Source organism: Chiloscyllium plagiosum, unplaced genomic scaffold, assembly GCF_037043375.1.
Source record: "Chiloscyllium plagiosum isolate Xiang-an unplaced genomic scaffold, Cpla_swu_hap1 HiC_scaffold_15, whole genome shotgun sequence".
NCBI classification, from domain to species: Eukaryota; Metazoa; Chordata; class Chondrichthyes; order Orectolobiformes; family Hemiscylliidae; genus Chiloscyllium; species Chiloscyllium plagiosum.
Window position 1 is genome coordinate 7,228,079 of NW_028270153.1, and position 20,480 is coordinate 7,248,558.

Genomic DNA, 20,480 nt, shown 5'->3' on the forward strand with positions numbered 1-20,480 from the left:
AAACTAGTACCTACTCAAATCACAGCTGGAGCACTGGGTGTGGCAGACTGGGTGTAGCAGTTCATTCTGACAATCCAAAGAATCAGCAAATATCAAAACAGTATCAGGAGCCAGATGTCAGTATCAATAATCCGCTGTGGATTGATTGCACAGATTGCACACTGGCCAGCAGATGGTGACAGAGTTTCAGCTATAAGGGACACACCATGTGTAAATTCTGCAGGAACTTCGGAACTGAGAAATGCAATAAAAATGGGGCAGCTGCTGGAACTAATGTCCTCCTCTTGACTCTGATCACTGGGGATTTAATTGAATGTTGTATTAAGCAAAGAAAAAGCATGTAACTATGCAAAGACATGTGCCACTTCAGAAGTTGGACAGAATATATTTAAAATTACAACAAAATTAATACAGAAACATTACAGGGTCATAGAGATGTACAGCATGGAAACAGACCCTTCGGTCCAACTCGTCCATGCTGACCAGATATCCTAACGTAATCTAGTCCCACCTGCCAGCACCCGGCCCATATCCCTCCAAACCCTTCCTGTTCATATACCCATCCAGATGCCTTTTAAATGCTGTTATTGTACCAGCCTCCACCACATCCTCTGGCAGCTCATTCCATACACGTACCACCCTCTGTATGAAAAAGTTGCCCCTTAGGTCTTTTTTATACCTTTTCCCTCTCACCCTAAACCTATGCCCTCTAGTTCTGAACTCCCCCACCTCAGGGGAAAGACCTTGTCTGTTTATCCCAACCATGCCCCTCATGATTTTCCAAACCTCTATAAGGTCACCCCTCAGTCTTCGACGCTCCAGGGAAAACAGCCCCAGCCTGTTCAGCCCCTCCCTATAGCTCAAATCTTTCAACTCTGGCAACATCCTTGTAAATCTTTTCTGAACCCTTTCAACTTTCACAACATCCTTTCAACAGGAAGGAGACCAGAATTGCATGCAATATTCCAACAGTGGCCTAACCAATGTCCTGTACAACCACAACATGACCTCTCAACTCCTATACTCACTACACTGAACAATAGAGGATTTGTTCAGCAACACTCCCCAGGTCCTTACCATTAGGTATATAAGTCCTGCTAAGGTTTGCTTTCCCAAAATGCAGCACATCACATTTATTTAAATTAAACTCCATCTGCCACTCCTCAGTCCGTTGGCCCATCTGATTAAGATCCCGTTGTAATCTGAGGTAACCTTCTTCGCTGTCCACTACATCTCCAATTTTGGTGTCATCTGCAAACTTCCTAAGTATACTTCCTATGTCCACATCCATATAATTTATATAAATGATGAAAAGTAGTGGAGCCAGTATTGATCCTTTTGGCACTCCACTGGTCACAGACCTCCAGTCTGAAAAACAACCCTCCACCACCACCCTCTGTCTTCTACCTTCGAGCCAGTTCTGTATCCAAATGGCTAGTTCTCCCTGTATTCCATGAGATCTAACCTTGCTAATCAGTCTCCCATGGGGAACCTTGTTGAACAACATACTGAATATAAGGGAAATCTATTTAGAAATATAAAAACAGATAGCCGAAGATCCGTAGATATTTAAAACAAGAAAGAGTTAAAAAAAAGTGAGCATTAATCCTGTAAAAAGTGAGTCTGGAGAATTAACAATAGAAAATAAACAGTGGGCTGATGAATGTAACAGATATTTTGCATCAATCTTCACAGTAGCGGATACAAATTATATCCCAGAAATAATGGCAATTTAGGAAATGGAAGAGAAGAAGGAATAGGGTGTTGGTTTGCTCGCTGAGCTGTAAGTTTGATATCCAGACGTTTCATTACCTGGCTAGGTAACATCATCAGTGGTGACCTCCAAGTGAAGCAAAGCTGTTGTCTCCTGCTTTCTATTTATATCTTTCTCCTAGATGGGGTTCCTGGGGTTTGTAGTGATGTCATTTCCTGTTCATTTTCTGAGGGGTTGATAAATGGCATCTAGATCTATGTGTTTGTTTATGGCGTTGTGGTTGGAGTGCCAGGCCTCTAGGAATTCTCTGGCATGTCTTTGCTTAGCCTGCCCCAGGATAGATGTGTTGTCCCAGTCGAAATGGTGTTTTTTTTCATCCGTTTGTAAGGCTACGAGGGAGAGAGGTTCGTGTCTTTTTGTGGCTAGCTGGTGTTCGTGTATCCTGGTGGCTAACTTTCTTCCTGTTTGTCCTATTTGGTGTTGTGGCAGTCCTTGCATGGAATTGTGTAGATGATGTTGGTTTTGTCCATGGGTTGTACTGGGTCTTTTAAGTTTGTTAGTTTTTGTTTGAGAGTGTTGGTGGGTTTGTGTGCTACTAGGATTCCGAGGGGTAAACCACCACACACTGCAGCACAGACGAACTTCGGAAAACAGAGGAGAACCACCTATACAACGTATTCAAGAAGAACGGATACTCAAAAAATACAGTGCGCAGATTCCTCAAGAACAAACCACAAAAAGCAGACCAAACACAGCCAGAAACCCTAACCACCTTACCATACATCAAAGAAGTTTCAGAAATGACAGCCAGACTACTAAGACCCCTCAGAATCCTAGTAGCACACAAACCCACCAACACTCTCAAACAAAAACTAACAAACTTAAAAGACTCACTACAACCCATGGACAAAACCAACGTCATCTACAAAATTCCATGCAAGGACTGCCACAAACACTACGTAGGACAAACAGGAAGAAAGTTAGCCACCAGGATACATGAACACCAGTTAGCCACAAAAAGACACGACCCTCTCTCCCTCGTAGTCCTACACACGGATGAAAAAAACCACCATTTCGAATGGAACAACACATCTATCCTGGGACAGGCTAAGCAAAGACATGCCAGAGAATTCCTAGAGACCCGTGGGTGGCACGGTGGCACAGTGGTTAGCACTGCTGCCTCACAGCGCCTGAGACCCAGGTTCAATTCCCGCCTCAGGTGACTGACTGTGTGGAATTTGCACGTTCTCCCCGTGTCTGCGTGGGTTTCCTCCGGGTGCTCCAGTTTCCCCCCACAGTCCAAAGATGTGCAGGTCATGTGAATTGGCCATGCTAAATAGCCCGTAGTATTAGGTAAGGGGTAAATGTAGGGGTATGGGTGGGTTGCGCTTCGGCGGGTCGGTGTGGACTTGTTGGGCCGAAGGGCCTGTTTCCACGCTGTAATGTAATCTAAAAAAAACCTGGCACTCCAACCACAACGCCATAAACAAACACATAGATCTAGATGCCATCTATCAACCCCTCAGAAAACAAACAGGAAATGACATCACCACAAACCCCAGGAACCCCATCCAGGAGAAAGTTATAACTAGAAAACAGGAGACAACAGCTTCGCTTCACTTGGAGGTCGCCACTGATGATGTTACCTAGCCAGGTAATGAAACATCTGGATATCAAACCTACAGCTCAGCGAGCAAACCTACACCCTAAACCTCAACCTGAGCTACAAACCTTCACAAACCTTGCCGAAGAAGGAATGCAGGAAAAGTGCAATCACAGGGAAATGGTTCAGAGAAATGATTGGCAGTGTGGGCTGACAAACCCCAAATCCTGATGAGTTACCTCCAGGGGTCTTAAACAAAGCGACTAGTGAGATCGCTGATTTGTTGGTTTTAAGTTTCCAAAACTCCCCTGATTTGGGATTGGAAAATAGAAAGATTGGATAAAAATGTGGGTATAGAGAGATCTATTGTTTTGTATATTGTAACACTCCTGAAATTGGGTCAGAGGTGAAGGTGCTGTTTCAGCTAGTCATCCAGGAATAATCCAAGTCTGATAAGATACGACAAATACAGCCAGTGATTTTGAGGTATTGGTCTGTCAAAGATACGGACTGCCGCGAGACCAATGGGATCCATTTTGGTAATGAGGCAGACATTGAGCCCTCGGCTGAGAACTTCAATTTTGTCCGGTTGAAAGGTGTGGTCTGACAAGGTGATGATGGATTTCCCTGTGGTGGTACTGCTTTCAACGGTGGCGCGAGGGGAGGCTTGGCTACTGCTGGTGGTGATGCCAAGATTCCCCAGTTTCTTGTTCTTGGTGTGCATTCACATGATGCAGGTCCATCACCTCGTTTGCTTGGCAGTGTCTCATAACTGTACTTCTGTATCTTGAGTGCAGGTTAAGAATATGGACTCGATCTTGATTTCAAGGTTATAGCACCGGTTGTAGAGTTGACATAGGAGATGATTCCATCCCAGTCCAACACTGGCACCTCCATGTCATCGAAGACATGGAAAGACAATGACCTAATGGTGTTATCACATGACCATCAATCCAGACCTTCAGGTAATGTTCTAGGATTGGGTTCAAATCCCATTTCATTGGAATTTGGATTCAATACAAATCTGGAATTAAGAGTCTAATGATGATCATGAATCCATTGCTGATTGTCAGAAAAATCCATCTGGTTCACTAATGTCATTACCTGGTCTGGCTGACATGTGACTCCAGAACCAATGTGGTTAATCCTTAAACAAAAACAGAAATTGCTGGAAACGCTCAGCGGATCTGGCAGCACCTTTGGAGAGAAATTAGAGTTAATGTTTCGGGTCCAGTGACCCTTCCTCAGAAGAAAATAAGTGCTGGCCCAGCTAGTGTTGCTCACATCCCTGGAATGAATAATGACAAAAATGTGACAGTTCACTGGAATTTGGCATTCTGCTAGCCAGTTCGAGAATGGTTTTACCCAAAATGATGTCGCCACAGTCACACGAGAAAGCAACACGAGAATTGAAGAGTGTAGTGTTTGGGCTAGATCAGCTGTGCGCTGACTCAACATTAAAAAAATCACTGAAAGAATTGTGTTTATATGCAATGCAGATGTAGCATTACCGATACACACAGCAGGAAGAGAAAAAGATGGCAACAGAAGTTCAGACAGATTGTGGCATACTATGGGAACCAATTTATTCAACACACAATCAAACATGGTATCTCAGAGTTGAAGACTTCTTCTCAAAGCGAGCTGCTAATTACACCGTCTTCCCCAAAACAATATCAATACAATCATTGTATTGTCATGTGTACTCCGTTGTCGCAGTACAGTGAAAATCTTTCACAATGTTAAAAATCACACAACACCAGGTTATAGTCCAACAGGTTTAAGTGGAAGCACTAGCTTTCGGAGCACTGCTCCTTCATCAGGTGGTACACCGGCATCTCTAAATCATCTCACAATGTCTGCCATCTTATGGAGACACCGAAGGGATAAGTATCTAGGTACAATTCTTGGATACAGCAGAGGAATAGAAGTAGTTGCATTACTGTTAAAAATAAGATGTCGTGAAAGGTTTGACGATCACAGTAAGACAGAAAATTTCAAATCGATATTATAGTGTAGCAGGCGAAAGTGAGGACTGCAGATGTTGGAGATCAGAGTCAAGATTAGAGTGGTGCTGGAAAAGCACAGCAGGTCAGGGAGCATCCGATGAGCAGGAAAATCGACATTTTGGGCAAAAGCCCTTCGACAGGAATCTGCCCAAAATGTCAATTTTCCGACTACTCAAAAGCTGCCTGACCTGCTGTGCTTTACCAGCACCACTCCAATCTTGATTATAGTGTAGCAGCTCACTGCTGGGACGCTGTCTTCCTGCCTGACCCAGATCCCAGCCCAACACCATCCCTGCTCCACTTAAAGCCACAGACTGCTGACTACTGGCATTCAATGGCTCCATGTTGAGTGGCAGGACTGTCTCTGCAGTATTGTCTCCGCCCAGGGCTCGTTGCCTGGCGCAATGGTCAGGGACTGTTTCCCCATGTACTACTCCAGGGCTCACAGCCCACAGGCTGTACCAGGTATCACTACTCACAGTGTTCCAGGGTACACAGCCCACACACTGTAGCAGATATCACTGCACACAGTGTTCCAGGGCTCACAGCCCACACACTGTACCAGGTATCACTGCACACTGTGTTCCAGGGCTCACAGCCCAAGCACTGTACCAGGTATCACTACTCACAGTGTTCCAGGGCTCACAGCCCACACACTGTACCAGGTATCACTACTCACAGTGTTCCAGGGCTCACAGCCCACACACTGTACCAGGTATCACTGCACACTGTGTTCCAGGGCTCACAGCCCACACACTGTACCAGGTATCACTACTCACAGTGTTCCAGGGCTCACAGCCCACACACTGTACCAGGTATCACTGCACACTGTGTTCCAGGGCTCACAGCCCACTCACTGTACCAGATATCACTACTCACAGTGTTCCAGGCCACACAGCCCACACACTGTACCAGGTATCACTGCACACAGTGTTCCAGGGCTCACAGCCCACACACTGTACCAGGCATCACTACTCACAGTGTTCCAGGGCTCAGTGCCCACACACAGTAGCAGGTATCACTGCACACAGTGTTCCAGTGCTCACAACCCACGCACTGTACCAGGTATCACTGCTCACAGTGTTCCAGGGCTCACAGTCCACACACTGTACCAGGTATCACTGCACACAGTATTCCAGGGCTCACAGCCCACACACTGTACCAGGTATCACTGCTCACAGTGTTCCAGGGCTCACAGCCCACGCACTGTACCAGGTATCACTGCACACAGTGTTCCAGGGCTCACAGCCCACACACTGTAGCAGGTATCACTGCACACAGTGTTCCAGGGCTCACAGCCCACGCACTGTACCAGGTATCACTGCACACAGTGTTCCAGGGCTCACAGCCCACACACTGTAGCAGGTATCACTGCTCACAGTTTTCCAGGGCTCACAGCCCACACACTGTACCAGGTACCACTGCACACAGTGTTCCAGGGCTCACAGCCCACACACTGTAGCAGGTACCACTGCACACAGTGTTCCAGGGCTCACAGCCCACACACTGTACCAGGTATCACTGCTCACAGTGTTCCAGGGCTCACAGCCCACGCACTGTAGCAGGTATCACTGCTCACAGTGTTCCAGGGCTCACAGCCCACACACTGTACCAGGTATCACTGCTCACAGTTTTCCAGGGCTCACAGCCCACACACTGTAGCAGGTACCACTGCACACAGTGTTCCAGGGCTCACAGCCCACACACTGTACCAGGTATCACTGCTCACAGTGTTCCAGGGCTCACAGCCCACGCACTGTACCAGGTATCACTGCTCAGTGTTCCAGGGCTCACAGCCCACACACTGTACGAGGTATCACTGCTCACAGTTTTCCAGGGCTCACAGCCCACGCACTGTACCAGGTACCACTGCTCACAGTGTTCCAGGGCTCACAGCCCACACACTGTACCAGGTATCACTGCTCACAGTGTTCCAGGGCTCACAGCCCACGCACTGTACCAGGTATCACTGCTCACAGTGTTCCAGGGCTCACAGCCCACACACTGTAGCAGGTATCACTGCTCACAGTTTTCCAGGGCTCACAGCCCACACACTATACCAGGTATCACTACTCACAGTGTTCCAGGGCTCCCAGCCCACACACTGTACCAGGTATCACTGCTCACAGTGTTCCAGGGCTCACAGCCCACACACTGTACCAGGTATCACTGCTCACAGTGTTCCAGGGCTCACAGCCCACACACTGTACCAGGTATCACTGCTCACAGTGTTCCAGGGCTCACAGCCCACACACTGTACCAGGTACCACTGCACGCAGTGTTCCAGGGCTCACAGCCCACGCACTGTAGCAGGTATCACTGCTCACAGTGTTCCAGGGCTCACAGCCCACACACTGTACCAGGTATCACTGCTCACAGTGTTCCAGGGCTCACAGCCCACACACTGTACCAGGTATCACTGCTCACAGTGTTCCAGGGCTCCCAGCCCACACACTGTACGAGGTATCACTGCTCACAGTTTTCCAGGGCTCACAGCCCACGCACTGTACCAGGTACCACTGCTCACAGTGTTCCAGGGCTCACAGCCCACACACTGTACCAGGTATCACTGCTCACAGTGTTCCAGGGCTCACAGCCCACACACTGTACCAGGTATCACTGCTCACAGTGTTCCAGGGCTCACAGCCCACACACTGTAGCAGGTATCACTGCTCACAGTTTTCCAGGGCTCACAGCCCACACACTGTACCAGGTATCACTGCTCACAGTTTTCCAGGGCTCACAGCCCACGCACTGTAGCAGGTATCACTGCTCACAGTGTTCCAGTGCTCACAGCCCACACACTGTACCAGGTATCACTGCTCACAGTTTTCCAGGGCTCACAGCCCACGCACTGTAGCAGGTATCACTGCTCACAGTGTTCCAGTGCTCACAGCCCACACACTGTACCAGGTATCACTGCACACAGTTTTCCAGGGCTCACAGCCCACACACTGTACCAGGTACCACTGCTCACAGTGTTCCAGGGCTCACAGTCCATACACTGTACCAGGTATCACTGCACACAGTGTTCCCGGGCTCCCAGCCCACACACTGTACCAGGTGTTCCTGCTGCTACCTGTTATCGCTGCCAATTTCTGCTCTGACCCACACGAGGAAACATCCTTTCCACATCCACCTTGTTGAAACAATTCAGGATCTAATACCCTTCAGTTCAGACACCCCCTCCCATTATTACACTCCAGTGGAAACAAACCCAATTTGACCAGCCTTTCCTCACCAAACTCCTCATTCCAGGCTCAATCCAGTAAATATGTTGTGACCTCCCTCTGATGTTCTTACATCCTTAATTAAGTCAGGAGACAATAGCTGAACACAGTATTGGAGATATTCAACAATGCCCTGTGCCACTGAAACATAGCATCCTCACCTTTTTGCTTAATTCCTGTTATATGTCTAATTTCTCTTACAATAAAGGAAAGCATTCCATTACATGCTGTACATTACCAATTTTTTGTGGTTCATGCATCAGCATACCGAAATCCCTCTAAACTTCAGAATTCTACCATCATTCTCTGAGGTTTTAATCTTCCTGACAATGTGGACAATTTTACACGATCCCACATTTTACTCCTATTGCCGGAATTTTGTCCATTCAATTAACTTATCTTTAGATATCACAGCATACTTTTCTACTTATCTTGTTGTCATCTGTGAATTTAACCCCAGGGATTTGCTCCCCTCGTTGAAGTCATTGATGTAATTTGTAAAAGGTTTTGACTCCAGCACAGAGTACTGTGGAACTTCAAGCGTCACATCCTGCCAATTAAAGACTCCTTCCTGCATGCTCTCTGCTTTATGTCAGTAAGCCAATCTTCTATCCATGCTAAAACGTTAGCACCTAAACCCCGAGTTTTTACTGACATGATTTAAATGCAGTTTACCTCCAGCCTTTCCTTTGTCTACAGCGTTATTCTTTCAAAGAACTCAAATAAATTGGTTAAATATAATTTCCTTTTAATGAAAGCATACTGATTCATTCTAATTGAGCTTTTCCAAGTACGATATAATAATTACTTTAATGAACACTCTTTCTTCAGCAGATATCAAGCTAACTGGTCCATAGTTTCCTGAGTTCAGTCTCCTTATATTTGCCATTTCCAATCCAACTGAACTTTTCCTGAATCTAGGGAATTTTGGAAAATTAGCACCAATACATTATTAAGAGCCTGTTTTAAGATCATCTGGACCCAAGATTTAGCAGCCTGATGCTCCACCAGTTCCACTGGTGATTGTAATCTCACCAGGTTCCTCTCTCCCTTCCCTCTCCTGAACTATAGCTAATACTGGAATGTTATCCATTGCAAAGATAGAAACAAACTATTTGTTAATTTTATCTGCTGTTTCTTTATAATCTACCATAAACTCTTCATTCTCACTCTCTACATGGCCAATACTCATGTTACTTACACTTTTCTTTAGATTAGATTCCCTATAGTGTGGAAACAGGCCCAATGGCCCAACAAATCTACACCGACCCTGCGAAGAGTAACCCACCCAGACCCATTTCCCTCTGACTAATGCACCTAACATTATGGGCAATTTAGCATGGCTGATTCACCTGACCTGCACATCTTTGGACTGTGGGAGGAAACTGGAGCACCCAGAGGAAACCCACGCAGACACGGGGAGAATGTGCAAACTCCACACAGACAGTCACCCGAGGCTGGAATCGAACCCAGGTTCCTGGTGCTGTGAGGCTGCAGTGCTAACCACTGAGCCACCGTGTCGCCCCTGAGCCACCATGCCGCCCCTATTTATAAAGTGCTTGTCTTGCTATCTGATTTTACATTCCTAGCTAGCTTTCTCTCAGATTCTAATTTTTTCTGATTAAGCTTTTAGTCATTGTCTGCTGTTCATTCTATTCTGACCTGATGCTCAGGTCTGTTTTTTACTTAAGTTTGATGCTTTTCCAAACTTCTTTAGTTAGCCACAGATGGCCGATATTCCTGTTAGCACTTTTTCTTTACGGTAGGATATACTGTAATTCTGAAATATCTTTTTAAATGTCTTCCACTGAGTCTCTAGTGATCAATCTCCGAGCTTGGTATGCCAGTTCACTCAGCTAGTTCAGCTTTTGTACCCACATAATTGACCTTAGTTAGACTGAAAACTATAGTCTTTGACCCAATCTTCTCCCTTTCAAGCTGGTTAAAATTCGATTACACTGTGGTTACTGACAGCGGTACTATAAATCAGACTGCTGGGACATAGTCAGATGTGGCTTCACACAACCACAAAAGATCACTTCTTTTATTTGTAGGAGGATCAGTAACCAGAGGCCACAAACTTACAGTAATCGACAAAATGATCCAGAGAGTTTCACTGCCTATATAGGTAACGGAGCCAGATTTAATCATAATTTAGTCATAGAGTCATAGAGATGTAAAGCATGGAAACAGACCCTTCAGTCCAACCTGTCCACTCCGACCAGATATCCCACCCCAATCTAGTCCCACCTGCCAGCACCCGGCCCATATCCCTCCAAACCCTTCCTATTCATATACTCATCCAAATGCCTCTTAAATGTTGCAATTGTACCAGCCTCCACCACATCCTCTGGCAGCTCATTCCATACACGTACCACCCTCTGCGTGAAAAAGTTGCCCCTTAGGTTTCTTTTATATCTTTCCCCTCTCACCCTAAACCTATGCCCTCTAGTTCTGGACTCCCCGATCCCAGGGAAAAGACTTTGTCTATTTACCCTATCCATGCCCCTCATAATTTTGTAAACCTCGATAAGGTCACCCCTCAGCCTCCAATGCTCCAGGGAAAACAGCCCCAGCCTGTTCAGCCATTCCCTGTAGCTCAGATCCTCCAACCCTGGCAACATCCTTGTAAATCTTTTCTGAACCCTTTCAAGTTTCACAACATATTTCCGATAAGAAGGAGACCAGAATTGCATGCAATATTCCAACAGTGGCCTAACCAATATCCTGTATAGCCGCAACATGACCTCCCAACTCCTGTACTCAATACTCTGACCAATAAAGGAAAGCATATCAAACGGCTTCTTCACTATCCTATCTACCTGTGACTCCACTTTCAAGGAGCTATGAACCTGCACTCCAAGGTCTCTTTGTTCAGCAACACTCCCTAGGACCTTACCATTAAGTGTATAAGTCCTGCTAAGATTTGCTTTCCCAAAATGCAGCACCTCACATTTATCTGAATTAAACTCCATCTGCCACTTCTCCGCCCATTGGCCCATCTGGTCCAGATCCTGTTGTAATCTGAGGTAACCCTCTTCGCTGTCCTCTACACCTCCAATTTTGGTGTCATCTGCAAACTTACTAACTGTACCTCTTATGCTCGCATCCAAATCATTTAGATAAGATTAGATTACTTACAGTGTGGAAACAGGCCCTTCAGCCCAACAAGTCCACACCGACCCTCCGAAGAGCAACCCACCCAGACCCATTCCTCTACATTTACCCTTCACCTAACACTACGGGCAATTTAGCATGGCCAATTCACCTAACCTGCACATTTTTGGACTGTGGGAGGAAACCGGAGCACCTGGAGGAAACCCATGCAGACACTGGGAGAATGTGCAAACTCCACACAGACAGTTGCCTGAGGCAGGAATTGACAGTGGGTCTCTGGCGCTGTGAGTCAGCAGTGTTAACCACTAATCCACCATGCTGACAAAAAGTAGAGAACCCAGTACCGATCCTTGTGGCACTCCACTGGTCACAGGCCTCCAGTCTGAAAAACAACCCTCCACCACCACCCTCTGTCTTCTACCTTTGAGCCAGTTCTGTATCCAAATGGCTAGTTCTCCCTGTATTCCATGAGATCTAACCTTGCTAATCAGTCTCCCATGGGGAACCTTGTCGAACGCCTTGCTGAAGTCCATATAGATCACATCTACTGCTCTTCTTTGTTACTTCTTCAAAAAACTCCATCAAGTTTTGTGAGACATGATTTCCCACGCACAAAGCCATGTTGACTATCCCTAACCAGGATTCCCTCCAACAACTTGCCAACCACCGAGGTCAGACTCACTGGTCTATAGTTCCCTGGCTTGTCTTTACCGCTCGTCTTAAACAGTGACATCACATTTGCCAACCTCCAGTCTTCAGGCACCTCACCTGTGACTATCAATGATACAAATATCTCAGCAAGAGGCCCAGCAATCACTTCTCTAGCTTCCCAGAGTTCTCGGGTACACCTGATCAGGTCCTGGGGATTTATCCACCTTTAACCATTTCAAGACATCCAGCACTTCCTCCTCTGTAATCTGGACATTTTGCAATTTCCAAAAGAAAGTTGGATAAATGCCTGAAAAGAACAAATGTGGGAGTGCTGCGAGAGTTGGCGGTCTGTTGGAAAGGTATCCAGGAGCTGTTTTTCTCAGTCTAACATTCCGCGTAATCTCCAGGTAAGTGAGTTACAGAGTTACAAAATTATTACAGTGCCAAAGGACACATTGGCCCATCGGGCCTGTACTGACATGTTAAATGAGCATCATTACCTAATGCCCATCTTCTGATTTCTCCCCCATATACCTTTGCACATTACTTTTATCCAAATAATCATCTCATGACAAAATTCTTTGAAGTCTCCCATTCTGATTCAAAGTCAGAAATGTTTTTGCATGTTTCTGGACACAGGTTGGAAGTTTAAATTTCCTGGACAATTACCATGTGGTATTTTGGGGAATTCCAATCTATTTGGAGAGCAGAATATCTGGTGATTGCTACTTGTCGGAGATTTTTAACCACCGTCTTTATTAGATGTGAGTGCAGCTACCAATGCTCGAGATTAGGACCCACTCTAGTCTACTCAGAGTCCTGAGATTCCTAACCGCAGCTGACAGTTCAGCTGTTGCGAACCCATTGCTCCAAGTGTTTTACATTTTATATGTTCTCCCAGACTAGGTAAAAACAATGACTGCAGATGCTGGAAACCAGATTCTGGACTAGAGTGGTGCTGGAAAAGCACAGCAACTCCTCGGATGCTGCCTGCACCGCTCTAATCCAGAATCCATGTTCTCCCAGACGTTCAGTGTTATTGTGCAGTCTAGAATACGGGGTCAATCTGAATGCCCAAACCAAACCTTCTTAGGCAGCAAGTTGGGGCCAGCACATGTTTGTTCATCATTTTGAAAAGAGAGATTTTCTGATTCTTTCTGTTCATTATTGTTGCCCCTGTTCCATGTTATCATGACAGCGCAAGGCAGGTTCCGAGAAGATTTGAGCAGGGACAAGGATTCAACCAAACTTGATGACATAATTCTACATCGTATCCAGCTAAGTGAGTTAACTAATATCTTAATATCGTGATTAAGGAATTCAACCGAACGAACTTCGCAGGAGTTTAGAATCAGAGGAAGTGAGCAGAGTGAAAACAATATTATTCGAAGAGGGTTTGATAGGATGGATGCTGAGAGGATGGTTGCCCTCGTGGGAGAAATTAGAGTCAACAGTTTCAAAATAAAGAATCTCCCATTTAAGAAATAGATGAAGAGGAGGTTTTATCTCTCAGTTATTAGACTTTATTTCCCAGAGGGCAGTAGAGGCTGGGTCATTGAATATACTCAAGCCTGAGTTAGATTTGTAATCTATGGGGAGGGGGAAATCAAAGACAGCATCCGAGGAGCTGCTGTGCTTTTCCAGCACCACTCTAGTCCAGAATCTGGTTTCCAGCATCTGCATTCATTGTTTTTACCTAGTCTGGGGGAGAACATATAAAATGTAAAACACTTGGAGCAATGGGTTTGCAACAGCTGAACTGTCAGCTGCGGTTAGGAATCTCAGGACTCTGAGTAGACTAGAGTGGGTCCTAATCTCGAGCATTGGTAGCTGCACTCACGTCTAATAAAGACAGGGAAATGGAGTTGAGACTGTAATCAGGTTACCCATGAGCCTGGGCACCCATGTAGGTCAAAGTAGGGCTCCTAAGATGGAGCTCATCTGCTTTTCTGTCTTCTTTCCTTGCTTTTTCATTTTTGTTTTAGTTTTTTTTCTCTATTTACCTTCTGGAGAGGGCTCGGTCATGGAGGCAGTGGAGATGTTGGGAGTGGCTGGTGGCTCGGCGTGGGGACTTTGCCAGATGGTCATGAGGCGGCTGGTGTAGCCCGGGCAGAACTCTAAAAGTCAGCAACATTGTGGAAAGCGGGGTCTGGGAGTGGCACCAGAGTGGGACTGTGGCAACCTGTAGCGAGGCTGCTGGTGAGCCTGGTTAGGAGTCAATGGTGAGACCGTAGTGTCCAGGCACAGGGATTGAGAGATTGAGCTCAGCACGAGAGAGAGAGAGATCGAGCTCATGTGGGGAGAGCCCAGCATGGAGCAACTGCAGGCCCAGGGCTGGAGAAGGACTGTCATTTGAAACTTTTAAACTTTATTTCTTATTTACTAATTTATACTCATGAGAACTGTAATGTTGAACTTTTAACTTAGTTCTTTATTTTTCTACTTCTTACCTAAGGTTTTCTATCTTGGTACATTGTACCTAAGATGGCACCATTAATGGTGACATTGTACACTTTTCACTGTGCCCCTGTATCCCTGTACTTGTGTACACATGACATTAGAACCTAATTCTAATTCTAACTTCTTGATTGGCTTGGCAGGATTGAGGGGCCGAATGGCATTCTCCTGTTCCTATCTTTTATTGTCACATGGGTTGGCGATCCTTTTCCTGGGTCAAGCTTTCTTTTCAAATAAGAAACATTTTTCAAGGCACTACCCTGAAGTTTTTGAGATGAAATTCAACCATCGATCCCAAAGAGGGAGCTATTGTTTCTACTGATTTGGAGATACCGGTGTTGGACTGGGGTGCACAAAGTTAAAAATCACACAACACCAGGTTATAGTCCATCAGGTCCCCACAACCACCTGATAAAGGAGCAGCGCTCCGAAAGCTAGTGCTTCCAATTAAACCTGTTGGACTATAACTGGTGTTGTGTGACTTTTAATGTTGTTTCTACTGTTTGCAAAGTCAGGACAGACAATTGGTTTTGAATTCAAAGTGGCCTTCTAAACTAATCTTAAAAAAAACAAAACTCTTAAGTTAATCTAACAATTGGTCTTTTGGCAAGGAATGTGCATCTTACCATGAATTGGATCCATCCAGCTATCAATAGTCAGTCTGTTTGTATTAGATCTGGTGTAATTATAAATCTGTTATTGCACTTTTATTGAAAATCTGAAAAAAATAAGCAAACTTTTTATTAACCGGAACCTCTAGGAGCAGGACTGTACCAGTTGATCAAATATTCTGGTTGATGAAGAAATTCACTAACCCACTGAAAACCCACCCTAATTAAGAGGAGATATGATTGGAAGAGAAATGCATATTTAGAAAACGTTCTCAGTATTTAGTATTAATGTATATAAATATTGTTACTTTGAAGTCTAAGTCTGAAAATAATTCTTGTCTTTGCTTTCTCCTTGACTTGCAAGGCCAGATGATGAGTTGTATCTGCATGACGTGGAATCTGGTGGACCTCATTGTGGTTCGTAGTGACCACATTTACAGCAAGTGGTGGTTGCTCGAGGAACTCCGGCTCAGAGTTGATGACCTGAAATCTCAGATTTAAACACTGTGACACATCAGGCAGGAGGCAAAGTACCGGGACGCTGTGTTTCAAGAGACAGTCACATCCTTTCGATTAACAACCTCATATTCGGTCAGGACTCAGGGACAGGAAGGTTTGACAACAAGTGAGATAGGTAGAGAGATCCTGAAGAAGGGCTTATGCTCGAAACGTCGATTCTCCTGTTCCTTGGATGCTGCCTGACCTGTTGCGCTTTTCCAGCAACACATTTTCAGCTCAGATCCAGAAGGTAGCACTGCAGGACCCTCAGTCCTTTCCCTTGTACTACAAGTTAGAGATTCTCACTCCCTGTGAGGGTGACAGCAGGGACCATAGGGTGGATGAGCAAACTGACTATTGCTCCAAGATACAGGGAGCCATTCAAGTGTAAGGAGAAAAGAGAAATGTAGTCATAATAGGGGATAGTATAATGGGGGAATGGACACTTTCCTCTGTGGCTAGGATCGAGAGTCCCGAACACTACGTTGCCAAGCTGTTGCCAGGGTTCAGGATCTCTCCCCTGGGTTGCAGAGGAACCTGGAGTGGGAGGGGAAAGATTGAATTGTTGTGGCCCATGTAGGTACCAATGATATAGGCAGAATGAAGAAAAGGGTTCTGTTGAGGAAATACAAGCAGCTAGAAGCTTTATTAGAAAGCAGAAACTGCAAAAGTAGAAAGGTAATAATCTCCAGATTACTACCTGAGCCATGAGCTAATTGGAACAGGGGCAATAAAATGAAAGAGGTAAATGTGTGGCTCAAAGGTTGGTGTGAGAGAAATGGGTTTGAATTCATGGGACAGTGACACCATTACTGGAGAAGGAGAGAGCTGTTCCGATAGGATAGACTGCAGGTGCTGGAGATCAGAGTCGATTCCTGATGAAGGGCTCTTGCCCGAAACGTCGATTCTTCTGCTCCCTGTATGCTGCCTGACCTGCTGTGTTTTTCCAGCACCCCACTCACAACTCCACCTGAATCATGCTAGGTCCAGAGTCCTGGCAAATCATGTAACTATGGTTATAGACAGGGCTTTAAACTAAACATTTGTGGTGTTGGTGAGTGGAGGGGGAGGGAGAGTTCAGTTGCATGTAAAATTAAACAATCAAACTGTAAAGAGAACGTGAAAGTGCAGGTTAGTGATGAGGGTGATTGTTGCCAGAAAAGGAAGGGATAGAGTGTGAGAATGTCACATTATACAAAGGAATCATACAAGAGTAGGGAAAATTGATAACAGGACAAACCTAAGGCTTTTTTATCTGAATGTGCATAGAATATTCAGAATAAAGACAATGAGTTATCAGTGATAATAGAGACAAATAGGGGGTATGGTGTGATAGCGATTATTGAGATGTGGTTACAAGGGTCATCAAGGGTAGAATGTTTCAGAAGGATAGACTGAAAGTTGAAGGAGGTGGTGTAGCTTTGCTAATAAAGGAAGAGATCAATGTCACAGTGAGAAATGATTGGGGCATTGGAGATTAAGATGCAGAGCCAGTCTGGGTAGAAATAAGCAATAGCAAGGGAAAGAAGGCATGGGAGTAATCTATAGATCCTCGAACAGTAAATCCACATTCGGACACAGTATAGATCAAGAAATACTAAGGGCTTTTAACAAAGGTATAATGATAATTACTGGTAATTTTAATAAACACATAAACTGGATTGGCAAGGGCAGCTTTCAGAGAGAGACATCCAGGCAAATCTTATCTTACTTAAGTACATCAGGGTAATAGAACAGAATGGTGAATATAGTGTTACAGCTACAGAGAAGGTGCAGAGAAAGATCAACTCTAATATATAAAAGTCTGATAACAGCAGGGAAGAAGCTGTCTTGAAACTGCTGGATTCAGTTGATGAACACGGTTGATGAACAGCAAATATTTAAGGATATATTCAATTCCTCCCAATTAAAATGTATTCCAGGGAGGAACAAGGATTTTAAGAGGGGAGAAACCATCATGGCTAAGCAAGGAAGTTAAAGTTAAAGAAATTAAAAATGAAGGCATACCATATTGCAATGGTCATGGCAAGCTGGAGTATTGGGAAATTTGTAAAGACCAAGAATATGTTACTAAAAATGTTATAAAAGAGCAAAGGGAAATACTGAAATAAAGCTAGTGCAGAATATAAAAATGGAGAGCACAAACGTCTAAGTACATAAAAAGGGAGAGTAGCTGAAGCGCATGTTGTTCCTTTAGAGGACACATTTGGGCAGTTAATTATTGGGGAATGCAGCAGGGGCAGGGACACAAACTCAATATTTTGCCTCAGTTTTTATGATGGAGGACACTAGCATTCTCCTAATAGTAACAGATGGTGCAGAGGAAAGGGGGAACATAAAACAATTGCTATCAATAGAGGAAAAAATATTGAGAAAACTATTGGGATTAAAGGCAAACATATCCCCAGGGTTTAATGACCTACAGATTCCTGAAGAAGGGCTTATGCCCGAAACGTCGATTCTCCTGTTCCCTGGATGCTGCCTGACCTGCTGCGCTTTTCCAGCAACACATTTTCAGCTCTGATCTCCAGCATCTGCAGACCTCACTTTCTCCTTTAATGACCTATATCCTAGTGTCCTAAAGCAAGTGATCGAAGAAAGTGAATGCATTAGTTATAGTATTACAACATTCCTTGGATTCTAGTAAAGACTCAATGGGTTGGAAGAATGTTAATATAATGCTGTTATTCAAAAAGGAAGGGAGGCAGATAGTAGGAAACTATAGACAAGTTCCTTCAATGTCTGTCCTCAAGAACTTAAAGGAATTCATTATGATGAAAGTAGTAATGGGACATATGGCAAGTGCAAACAATATCCAACATAGTTTGATGAAGGGTAAATCATGTTTCACTAATTTGTTCGAGTTCTTCCAAGATGTAACAAATAATGTGGATTGGGGGGTCCTGTAGATGAAGTTTATCTGGACTTCCAGAAGGGGTTTTTGATATGTTGTTGCACAGAAGGTTAACACACAGGGTCAACCCACATGGGTTTAGAATAATTTATTAGCCTGGATAGAGGATTGGCTAACCAACAGAAAGAAAAGTGGCGTAAGTGGATCTGTTTCTGATTGGCAAGATGTAACCGGTGGGGTATCATAGGGTTCAGTCCTTGTCCCCAACTGTTTACAGTCAGAAAGTGTGGCACTGGGAAAGTACAGCAGGTCAGGCAGCATCCAAGGAGCAGGGGAATCAATGTTTCAGGCGTAAGCCCTTCATGAGGAACCACATTCCTGATGAAGGACTTGCGTCCAAAATATCGATTCTCCTGCTCATCAGGTGCTGCCTGACCTGCTGTACTTTTCCAGCACCACACTTTTCAACTCTGATCTCCAGCAACTGCAGTCCTCACTTTCTCCCAACTATTTACAATCTATACTAATGATTTGGAGGTAGAGACAGAAAAATTAGAACCAAATTTGAATATTACACTTAAATAGGTGGAAAAATAATTTGGTATTGAAGAAATAAGAAATTTACCAATGGTTTACCAGTGAACTGGATGACTGCTTTACAATGCAAGGTGATGCCAATAGTGTCAGTTCAATTCTTGCATCAACTGATTTTACTAAGGACTCTCCTTCTCAACCTCTTCCCTCACCTGTGTTGCAGTGACCCTCAGGTTAAACTGCCATGAATTGTTTCCCTCTGATGTGAGAGCAGTCCTCTGGGGGTGTGGTAACTTTACCTTTACTTGGATAGGTTAGGGGAATGGGCCAAAATTTGGCAGATGGATAAGTGTGAGGTTACCAATTTGTGTGAAAGAATAAAAAAGCAACTTATTATCTAAATAGAGAGAAACTTTAAAATGTTTTAGTATAGAGGTTTCTGGGTGTTCTCGTGCACAAGTCACAGGAAGTTAGTATGCAGGTATAGCAGGTAAATGGAATTTTAGCATTTATTACTGAAGGAATGGAGCAGACAGGGAAGTGTTGTTGCAATTGTGCAAGGAATTAAGTCTGCATCGGGAGTATTGCGTATAGTACTTGACAAAGGACACATTGGACACAGTTCATGGAAGGTTCACTCGATTATTTCCAGAGATGAAAGGCTTGTCTTATGAGGAGAGATTGAGCAGTTTAGGCCTAAACTCACTAGAGTTTAGAATGAGAGGAGATTTAATTGAGCTAAAGGGGATGGACAAAGATGCAGAGCAGATGTGCCCCCTATTGTGGGACAATCTAGAACAAGAGGTTATCGTTTTAGGAGAAGGGATGGCAGAATTAAAACAGAGAGGAGGAGGAATTGCTTCTCTCAAAACATCCTGAATCTGTGGAATTCACTCACCCAGCGTGCAGTGGATACTGGGGCACAGAATACATTTAAGAAGGAGATAGATTTTTGATTAATAACAGTTTAAAGGGTTATTGTTAGAAAAGCAGGGAAGTGGAGTTGAGATAAGATAGACCAGGATTATAATGAACAATGGAGCAGACTTGGGGGACTGGAGTTCTTGTGAGTGGGTAAGGTGCTACATAAATGTGAAAGCCTCCTTTAACAAGCTTTTGGAATTTGTCCAGCTTAGTCATATTGCTGCAGGGGAAAATAAAGCAAAATGTAATCATAGCCTCCCAGGGCACCAATTTGTTAA